The following is a 12,041-nucleotide window of genomic DNA, read 5'->3' as shown; positions in this document are numbered from 1 at the left end:
CTTTTGACACTAACTTCAAACTTTCCAAGAAATTCTATCAACTCCTTTTATTCGTAGTTTCTTACCAGTATCCTTTGCAATTCGACGCCTTCAAAACTTCATTTCATACATAGATTTAAACCATGTTAACTTTCACAATTACGGATAATTGACGGATGCCCTCTTCTAATATTCAGACTCAAACCTTTGTTTAGAAGTGTCTTTTCAATAAATAAAAAAACCCACATATCTCAATATCTCTTCAACTCATCATATTCAGTAATTTCTTATCTTTGTTTAGTACTTACCTTGTATTCATTAAATACCTTAAACTCATTCTAGTCTTACTGATCATGCTTAAAAGCCATACTAGATACATCGTATAACTTTATACAGAACTCGCCACAAGGGAAATTCATTAGAGTACGCTGTGAAGAGCCTTATCATGGTACGCCACTAAGGCAACCCATTCAGAGTACGTCACAAAAGCAATCCATTTAGAGTATACCACAAAAGTAGTTCTTTCAGAGTACGCCAAAAAGGTTATTCATAACTGCCGTGTTTACGACATGTGAGGTTTGCCCATCATCGTCTTGAGGCATGCAGAGAACTTCATTAGGTAATTGTCATTCAATAGTTCTTTTTTAAAGTGTTTCATGGCCATGGAATTTTTCCTTCAGAGTTTGTGTTTTTCGTTTCAACAGACTTCTTCAATTACCACCGCAGTGTCCAGATTCACATTACAGACTCTTCATACTTGGACAAAACCAAACTCACACTTCCTAACGCTCATCGTACATCCAATTACAACTCATAATCATGTAGACTAACTTATTTTCTTAACTGAAGAATAACTCAATACACACTTTTAACATACCAACAGAACTATATTTCATAGTATATATTTTGGACATACTCATACACAAATACTCGTCAGCAACACAAACATCCACACATAAATCCTCACATATTCGAACTCAGTAAATCCCATATCTGTTACACATACCATCTTTAGCAATCATCCATATAGTCATACACATATCATATTCATAGTATACTCATCATGATTTCTGATATGTAGTTTTAATGTTGTAATATAAATGTTCTTTAGTCTGAACAGTATACATGTGAGAGTCAGAGGAGGGACTCACCTGACATTCACTAATATCCATGAAACCAACTAAAAATACGACAAAGGCAAGTGCACCTATCGATAAATAGAATAGCTATGATGAGCAAGATATCGTTCCCACGAAGACTAAAAGTACTAGTAATTACCATCTTTCTATTATTTAACCAACAAATTGGAATGATTAGTTTAAACTAAAATTAACTAAATTAATTAACTAAGAACACGACAAAGAAAAAATGGGGAAAATAATCAAATAATAACCAAGAAGCAAAACAATACCTAGAAAAGAATACACCTAGACTACATCTGTCATCATCAATGTGAATTAAACAATTTCTTCACTTAATATCTTGATCCATAGAAATCCCTAAATCATGCTAATATCTCTTTCCAGAGTAAGAGTAATTGACTCTAGGTTGATTAATTGAAATTTCTTTCTAATTAAAACCCTTATTATCGCATTACCTCGATCTATGGATCCCCCTCTTAGATTTGGCTCTAATCCAGTAGATTTATGTCATCCTATCTCTAGGATTGCATGCAACTCCACTCAATTATGCTATATCTACTCTTAAATAGGAACTTTTCCTCTTCTGATTTAAGCACATCAAACATGAATTAAAAATAAGCACACATAAAACTAAAATCAAATGACATAATTCATCATAGGGTTCATCGCCCTTAGGTATTTAGAAAATTAGTTCATAATAGTAAATAAAAACATCTCAAAGTCAGTATAACCATAAGAAATAAAGAAACTCATAATAAACTTCAAAGAAATTAAAAGGAGATCTTCAATCTTGATGGAAATCTACTTCAGAGTCAACTTCAATGACGTTTTTTGAGTTGTTTTCTTCAATAATCTCTAACGGCTCTCTTTCCTCTTCTTATATTTGATACTTATAGGTCTTAAAATGCCCAAAAAAACCTAAAAATTGTGTTTTTCTGCGTGTCCGAAATACAACTTACAAAATTGACATGGTCTGGCACATAGCCGTGTGGCAGCCCGCGTGTCTCACACAGCTATGTGTCCAGCCCGTGTGGCTCCTAAAATCTACTCCAATTGTTTGATTTTTACTCTGTTTTTACTTGTTTTGCTCCCCCAAATGCTCTTCTCAGTATAGAACATGAATTTAAAGGATTAAGAGCATAAAATTCATCATTTTGCATCGATTAATCATCTAAAACACATTAAGAACGAGATTAAAATATGTTACTTTTGACACTTACCAAATATCCCCACACTTAAGCGCTTGCTTGTCCTCAAGTAGAATCCTCAAACCACATTCAAGTTATTTTTTCTCAATTTATCATTTTCATCAATAATGTCTCAAGATAATTTGCAAACAATAATGCATTGGCAATTCAACTAAAAGGACACTAAATATTCAAACAATCCAAGTCAAATTTTTTAAAGCACAAAAATATAGGTGTCTCCCCTTATCTAAATAATTACTTAAATTCAAAATCAACAAGAATTAACATCCTCAATAAAGATTCACTCAAAGCACTCAAAGTGTTTAAGGTTCAAGTATTAAGCACTCAACAGTCGAACAAGGAATATCATTAACATAGGTTTGCTTGAAAATCAAATCTCCACCACTATAAAATGAGATGACACACTAATCAAGATGTTTTTAAAGGTTGCAAAGGGTTGAGTTGATAAATTACCAAACTAGAAAAATAATCAAATGTTGAATTAACAAAATTTAAATCAACAAGAAATAAAGAATAAAAATGAGTTTTTAGCACAAAATGAGACTAACAATTCAAGCTCAATCAACTTTTTTCTCTTCTTTTTTATTATTTTTAAGCACAAAATAAAATTTAGCAATTCAAAAATAAAACATAGTTAGGCAACTAACTAAATCAAATCTCGACAAAAAGGGAGTTAATAAAACGGGAAAATTTTACAACAAATATATGGGTTATGAGTTAACATTAAATGGTTAATAAAAAATGTGTTAGGATCAACGGAGTTTACTAAGGATTAATTCAATAGGTAAGCTTTTTACAAGTTAACTGGGTTAAAACCTAAATGCCTCTATCATCTCAGCATATCAAATCAATGGTGTGGTCTCGACATGCATAATTGAAGCAAGTTTTAGAATAACAAATCAAGTTGACACTCATAACCAATAATAAAATGAGCACGAAAAATATATATATGCTCTATAGGCTCAAAAGCTCACAAAAAAAAAAAGGTTTTGATATCAAATTTGCAAATTTAAAATTTCAAGACAATACTTCATGCTTGACTCTCTCGTATCTTAAAGTCTAAATCAATCAGTGCACAAATATCCACAATTAAATCCAAAACAACATCAATAAAAATTCCAAATAGAAAAAAATTCCAGTGGAAGGTATGAGAAAATTACTTAAACACAATAAATAATCCAGGGATTTTATCACAAACATATAAACAATGTCCCCACACTTAAAATGTACATTGTCCTCAATGTAGAAACATATATAAGCACAAAATAAGCAAAATATCAAAAGAGAGGGAGACAACTGAAACTACCCTGAATATGGATGAAATTGCTAGAATATAAACAACAAATAATTTAGGGATTTTATCACAAACATATAAACAACCTCCCCACACTTAAACTATACATTGTCCTCAATGTAAAAACATATATAAGCACAAAATAAGCAAAATATCAAAAGAGAGGGAGACAATTGAAACTACCCTGAATATGGATGAAATTGCTAGAATAGAGAAAACCAGAATTGTGGGCAAATCTAAATGTAGTGTATGTTTCTGAGCAAACCAATAAGAGGATAAACACAAATGAATAATAAGATTTAGAGGTTACAAACTCGAATAAAAACAACTATAAAAATAAGAAAAATAAAAACATAGTTCAAAATAAAAATAAACTAAAGAATTTTAACAAATAAAAATAGAAGTTCAACTGAAAATAAAATAAATAAAACAAATAAAAAAATAGATCAGTGATCGTCATCATGAGACATGTCGGGATCGTAAGGTGCATGATCTGTAGGAGAAATATGACCACAAAACGAATGTTGAATCCAACTAAAATCAAAATCACAAGAACGAACATTAATCTAAATATAATTGAACCAATACTTAACATAAAATAAACAGTAATAACATAATAATAATAAAAAACTATCGACAATTAACACAACTAAACAAATACTAATACTACTCATAATAATTATAGTAAAACTAATAGTTATAATAATAAACTAAAGTAATAATAAGTATAATAATTGTTATGAATATCTTATTAAGTGGATATCCATCATGATCAAGATAAAATTTTAATGTACTTTAAATTCTAATAGTTAATAGAATTAGATCTCCACTTCTTTTATACTTATTATGCCTATAAATAGAGACTTTGATGAAGTATTGTAATAACCTCTTTTGATCAATAAAGTACATTCTCTATTGCTTTCATATTTTCTTTTTTTTTATTCTCTTCATCTCTTTATTTTATAACACGTTATCAGCACGATGATTCTCTATTTTTTCAAAATCTATCAAAGTCGTCCCATAAATCAAATTCCTTTTCACCTTAAACTTTCTCCCTTACAACTTTATCTTCAAGATGTTGAAAGATTCAATCTCAGAATGGATTGTAGTTCTTATTCCCGATCTTTGATTTGTAATTGTACAAGCATGGGTAAAGAATAGATTTGTCAAGGTGATGACGATGATGTTAAAGATCTTTAAGTATATTTTACTATATTTTATTTATCATATCATGTTTATTATAATAGGAGACTAATCATGACAACATAAATAGATAGATTCTAATTTAAAATCCACACATGTTGGCGATGGTGATTATAGAATAAATAATCTATTCGGACGCTTATAAGTTCGTCTTATTAAATCTATTGCATTCCTCGATGTAAATGTAAACATAAAGAAAATAAAATATATACTCATGGACCACTAAAAGTGGGAACATAGTAATAAATAAGAGAATAGTGAGAGTTCTTAAGATAACTTTTCAAAGGGTAAAGATAACTTATGTTATCAATGTGCTATGAAAGATTATTGGCCACATATGTGGCATATGCCCAAATATTTTGTTTCATTAATATTCTTTGAGGAATGAAATGAAAATGTAGTAATGAACTTTATCATTACAGATAGAAAATATTTATCTTATTTGGTACTGAAACAAATAAATATTATTTCAATATTTGATAGTACAAAATTAGTTGAATGCTCCGAAGAGCTAATATATCAATATCTAAAAAGTACAAAATTTGTGATGGTTAATGCATTACTTTTAAAATATACTTGTACTGGATCTCATATTGAGATTGTGAATGAGGAAAATATTATATTTCATATGAATAAAAAAGGAGATTGAGTTATTAATTTATATTTATTTTATAATCTTTGTGATTTTCTTTTGTCATCATCCCTATAAAAGGTTGAAAGCAAAATATTTGACTCTGAAAGATCTACTTATGAGCAATAGAATATGATAATTCTATCTAAAGCTCGTTATGGTTGGATGCACCTGAAGTTGCAAGTTTTTAAAAATTGTGAGTATAACTCTACAGTATTCAGAATAAGTTCTCAGTTAAAATTACGTGGTAAAATATTACTGATGAGAACTTGCAAGAGAGAAAACTTATGTATGAAAAGTCATTGGTTATGTACCTGTTGTACACCTGGAAAATAAGATCCACTCTCAAAATTTGATATTAATAGATTTTTGGGCATTTGAAGATTTTGGCATATTCCCTGAAGTGAATACTGCACATAATTATTTGGAAATTATATTTATTGACTTGTTGGTATTATAGACTTCACATTGATTTAGACATTTTCAGTAGTAAATGTCATAATAGTACTTATATGTGGATAAAAATTAAAAAGAATGATAATAAAATTATCAATTTGTTACAATTTAGTACAATTGAAACACATGTTAAAGTAAACCAGAAGTTTACTAATACAAATGTGTTCACTACTTGGCATCACCAACTAGACCATCCTGGATTGTACATGATGTGAAAGTTAATTGAGAATTCATATGGACATCCATTAAAGAACCAAAAGATTCTTTAATTTAAAGAATTCTGATTTATTACTTGTTCTCAATAAAAATTGGTTCTTAGAAACTCACTAGCTAAAGTTGAGATTTAATGTCTTGCATTTCTGAACTGAATATGGGTCCATTCATCCACCATGTGGATGGTTTTGATATTATATGATTTTGGTAGATGTATCGACAAAATAATTACATGCGTTATCAACTCGCAACCTGTCGTTTGCCATATTACTTGTTTAAATGATTAATTTCAGATTATGCAACTAAAACAATTCATCTTCCTAATGTTGGTGAGTTTACATCCCAAGTTTTCAATGATTATTGCATGTCAATTGGGATAAAAGTTGAACATCCTGTAGATCATGTTCATACACAAAATGATTTAGCTAAATTTTTTATCAAATGCCTCCACCTAATAGCAAAATCATTACTTATGAGAACAATACTTTCTATTTTAGCATAAGATTGTATTGATTTACATGTTGTGCGCATCAAGCCAATAAGTTATAAATATTTCCCATTACAATTGGTTTTTTATCAAGAGCTAAACATTTCTCATCTTTGAATTTTTGTATGTGCGTATATGTTCCAATTGCTCCACCACAACGCACAACGATGAGTGAATTCTCAAAAAAAGTTGGAAATATATATTAATTACAAGTTTCTTTATATTATTAGATGTTTTGAATGTATTCGAGATTCAATTATGACATGATTTGTGAGTACAATTTTAATTCAATAGTTTTCCTAACATTAGGAGGAGAGAAATAATAACTTGTAATGAGTTAGGGGGAGAGTAATTTGAACCAAAAGTTCAACAATGATAACTCATTACAAGTTAATTGTTAGATGTATTTACAAACTTAATGAGAATAACCAATTGTTATATACGAGTTAATATTTTAATTTGAATCAAAGTCCCAGTAGGACACTCAGTTAAAATAAATGATTGATTGATTGATTCCAAAAATGAAAATTATTCTCGATGGTCATATGGTGGAGGCGAGTGCTCCAGAAGAGACCCAAGACATAACTAATAAGTAAAACTCCAGAAGAGATTTAGGTACTTGAAATTGAATATTAAACCAATGAAAATAAAAGATCTCGATAAGTTATGTCAATTCGAGAAAATGTGGAACCGAATAATAAAAGTGGTTGACAATGATTTTGCATGCAATATTATTATTGAAATAATGAAATAAAATGAGGATCTTGAATAAATCTATTGAAAAATATAGATATGGAATAAATTGATCAAAATAGAAAGACACAACTCAAGTACAATTAAATTCGTGGAGTTTTTGGAACAGTAGTCCAAATATCTAAAGGTATAAAGCTAGTGAGGGTGCAATTGAAGTAGTTTTTTCGATTTGTATTTCTATGACCACAAACCAATTTAGTTACCGCATATTTGTGATATATTGCATTATATAATATTGAGGTACACTATTAATAGTTATTGAATTGAAATGCTATGGTTGGAATTGAATATAAAGACAAGGACTAAATAGAATAGAATAGAAAGTTGCATGACTTAATTGATATAGGAAATTGGAATGTAATCGAGTTGAAATATATTATTTTACATGATGATTTGATATTGAATTGAGAATGACGGGATTTGAATTGAACTGTTTGACGATATTGAAAATTGGTTACCCTATTAAATGTACATGTTTATATTTCGAGTTAGTCGATGATGCACTACGATGCTAGTTTGAGGTGTTGATTGAATAATTTGAGTTTTGGTCTTGAAAATCCAAATAAGGTTAATAGGATTATATTAAAACGATTTGGAATTAGTGATGTTTAGCTAAATTGGTGTATTTTGACATATAAGTTTGACTTGTTTGGAATGGCATAGGTGAGTTTGGTATGAAATAATTAGATGAATTTGCGATAATTAGCATAAATTTGTCGAAGTTTGAACAATGTTCATGTGATGAATGTTTTGATGGAACTTTGTACTTTTGGTATGATTGGTAAGATTCGAGACCTATTTAATTACTGTATTTTTATGTCATTTCGCATTATACAATATTAAGGTAAGTCATTGGTGACTATTTGAGCTAATTTGGTGTGTTTGAGATTAATATTCAAGGCAGGGATTAAATTTAATGAAGTACAAAATTTAAAAGTTACTTGATATTTGATAAATAAGAAGGAATTATGTTATATAAGTCATAAAATTGTGATGTGTTGATTAATAGGGTTATAAATGAAAGAAATATATACTCAATTGTGGGACATGATGTATGTTAAGAAAATTCGCTAAGATATAAAAAATGAAAACGAGCCCTGGGGGTGATTGTATACTAATGAGTCAATAGACTCAATGGTGATATTAATTATGAAATGATATGGGATGAATACGAAAATATATATGTTTGCTAATTTGATCACCGTTGTTAATTAAATTGATCAAATTGATCACTACTTTGTTTTCTCCCTAATTGAATGTTGGTTGTGCATTCCACATAAGTTCTATTAGGGACAATGTCTAAAATAATTTTTTTTTCTTTCATCTTCTTCTAGAAACTCCTTTCGTTTCTCTCAAATAAAAATAAAGGAACCCTAGTGTAAACTCGAAATTATATAGGGTTTTTCTATATATTTTTACCATATTTTGACTTAATAAATATATTAATCTTGAATAATTATTATTAAAATAAGTGAATTTTACTTAATTATTAATATTGGACATGAATTTTTAAAGTCCGTGAAATTATGCTTAATTACATGATTTCGTGAAATTATGCTTAATTACATGATTTTTGTACATAATTTATATTATTTTCATTTTAAATATTAATATGTGAACTTTCACTATGCAGGAGAATCATGGAAGATATGATTAACATAAATGATGTATGGACATGCACACATCCACTTCATTTGGACAGCAAGACCATGCAAAACTGGGTCATAAAGGTGTTAATTTGACCTAGTAAAAGATGTGCTAAAAGATGGACATGTTTGATTAATTATTGGATTGAGAAACTGTCCAACAAGGAGGGTCAAGCCCAATTTTTGGCACAAGAAAATGACTACCCAAAAATAAGCTTTGGGATATTTTCTTGGAGATCCCTCCAGTTGGAAAGACATCAAAAATCAGCACACAAGTTCACGTTTTGAAACTGTCCACCATATGGCTATTAATAACATTGTTTTGAATTCAAAAACAAGCAACCAAGTCATCCCCTTTTCCATAATTTGTGGTCGGCCATGTATGAGAGAAAAGAAAGGGATTTTGAATTCTATTTTTAGAAAACTTTACCCTTGTCTTCACCTATAAATACAACATACCTTTCCACTTCTCAAATCATCCCTCAACACTCATCTCTCATTCATTCTCTTATTCATCATTCTCTCTTTCACTTCCCTATTCTTTTCCCTTGCATAGCCATCCATCTCCCTTCCATACTTTAGCCAACAAAGGCTTTGTCAAGACTTTTCTTTCGCTGGCCACCTTAGGAAACCCTTAGCAAAAGGAGCGTCAAGTAGAACAGAGGAACACATCAATCAGAAAAGATCCGAAAGGCTGCTGAATTGAATTAGAGTTTACTCTTTCCTCTTGTTATTTAGTTTACTTATGTTTGGTATGTGTTTATTATTTTTGACATCAACGATGATATTTTAGATCCTATTTTCTAGGATGATTATGTTAATTCAATAAAATTTATTTGATTCATGCTTAACATGTTTGTGCCTCAGTCGATCATGTTTTCAATTAAAATCAAGTTGTATTTTAATCCATACATGATTGGGTGCATTCAGATTAGTTGAGCAATCCTAACCAGACGACAGCTAGTAGACGTATAATTGAATGCTCAATTTAGATAACTAAACCTGACTAAATTAGATGTTCATAATATATTTAGTTAACTCTATCATCGTACATAGTTTTTAGGTTTATGTGATTAAACTGTTGCAGATGTAAATGTCCCTATGACCTCGCATGAATACTAAGAAACCCTTAGCTTAATATGATCACTAAAATGCACATTTCACTAAGTAAAAGATTCCAAGAGGACTTAATTTGGTTTCCAAACTCATGAAAGATTGAGTTGCCATGAAATGTTTTCCAAATATTGTTAAGCATGATGAAAATGAATTGAGTTGATTAATATAATTATACTAGCCTATTTTATGTTGATTGTTTTTGTTGCTAAAGCCATTCATTCATACATTTAGATAATTTACATACTTAGTTAAAAATTGCATTAGGGATCACTTTTTGCATCTAGTTAATTTAATCATCACTAGCCAAAATTATTGAGTTTTTATATCAAATTGTGATTTATAATTTTGTAATTAATCAATTAACATACACAGTCCCTATGGATAAGAATAACTCATTTTACTTACTTATTACTTGAACGACTGTGTACACTTGTGCATATAATTCGTTACACCTAGCCAGCTCATTGTTCTTAGTTTTATTGCCACTTGGGCTACCTTCAATTGATTCCAGTGTCATCTTCAATCAATCGCCACCACCACGAGACTCATTTCCTTCCTCTCTCTTCAAATATCAATTTAGTTCCAAAAAAAAAACTCTTCAAAAATCATGAAATTACTCCCAACACATTCAAATCTTTATGCTCTATGTTGGTAATGCAAATAAATTGGGAAAAAAATATTTTTAAACAGTTTCGATTTGACAAAATCAAAATCTAGCTTCTAAACGGTTGCAATTTGATAGAATCAGAATTTGGCTATTCAGATTTTTTAGGAAACTGACTCTACAAATTTTTCGTTTTCCCCTTCATAAAATAGTATAAATAGGAGGTCATTCTCCTTATTTTTCATAGAACAAAACAAGAGAAAAATAGCTTCTTTCATCATTCTGTTCTCTATACTATGGTGTTCTGTGAAATTACACAAAAGGGAAATTCTATCTAGGAGATTGAGTTTTAAACGGGGCCATCTGTGACCCTTTCAATCTTTCTTAGGAATTGAATTTAGTGTGGTTTCGCCGATTTTCTTCCAGTTTATTTTTTAACAGATTTTCGACCAACTGCTTTTGTTTTTTGGGTTTTGATTCCTTTTGAGAAGAGCAATTTCAATTATGTTCCACCTTGTTTATTCGGGTGTACGAATATTGAAGTACTGTGCTAACCTTGGAGGCGACGTTCCCTACACGGTTACAATGATCAGGGCGAATTTGCTCCTAAGTTAGTGGTACTTCCACAGCACAATGATTTCTTTATTTATTTACACTCAGTTCGGTTTCCTTACAACACTAACGGTTTTGTTTTGCGGTAGTATTTGTTTAATAATTTAGAAGTAAATTATACTACTGTTTAAACATGAAAATCATTTTTGTTTCCCACTGCTGGAACCAATGAATGCTCCTACATGCAGTGAGCAGAAGTACACTTGAGGATCGTTGCATCAAGTGAAGTGTCCTAATGAGGCAATCGATTTGAGGGCACTTGAGTAGTGCAAGAGTGTGCCTAAGTAGCGTTGGAGCAGTTGCAAGCGCCATTGCGACCAAGATGGGTTTGGAATGCCTAGTGATATTGAACCAAGATGGGTCAGAGGTCTCTTAAGTTTGAGTAGGTTAGAGGACCCTTGAGTGTGAGTTGGTCAAAGGACCATGAGCGAATTGCTGGATCCTCGTTTTTGGGATAGGGCTTATGATGCCCTTATCCATGATAAGCTACTAATACATGAGATTTGTGGAGCTAGTCCAAGTGTCACCGAGTTTTTAACCAAAGTATACTGGAGGATTATGTAGTCCGAGAGCTTGAACAAAAAAAACTAGTGGAGGATGTCTTGTTCAGGCAACCTATGAGATTGTGTGAAGAAATGAGCAACGTGTCAAAGTTTGTGTGAATGAGCATTAAAGTCCAAAATAGGGATTGAGATCA

The sequence above is a fragment of the Gossypium raimondii genome, chromosome 11, assembly GCF_025698545.1.
Source record: "Gossypium raimondii isolate GPD5lz chromosome 11, ASM2569854v1, whole genome shotgun sequence".
NCBI classification, from domain to species: Eukaryota; Viridiplantae; Streptophyta; class Magnoliopsida; order Malvales; family Malvaceae; genus Gossypium; species Gossypium raimondii.
This window is presented reverse-complemented; position numbering follows the sequence as displayed.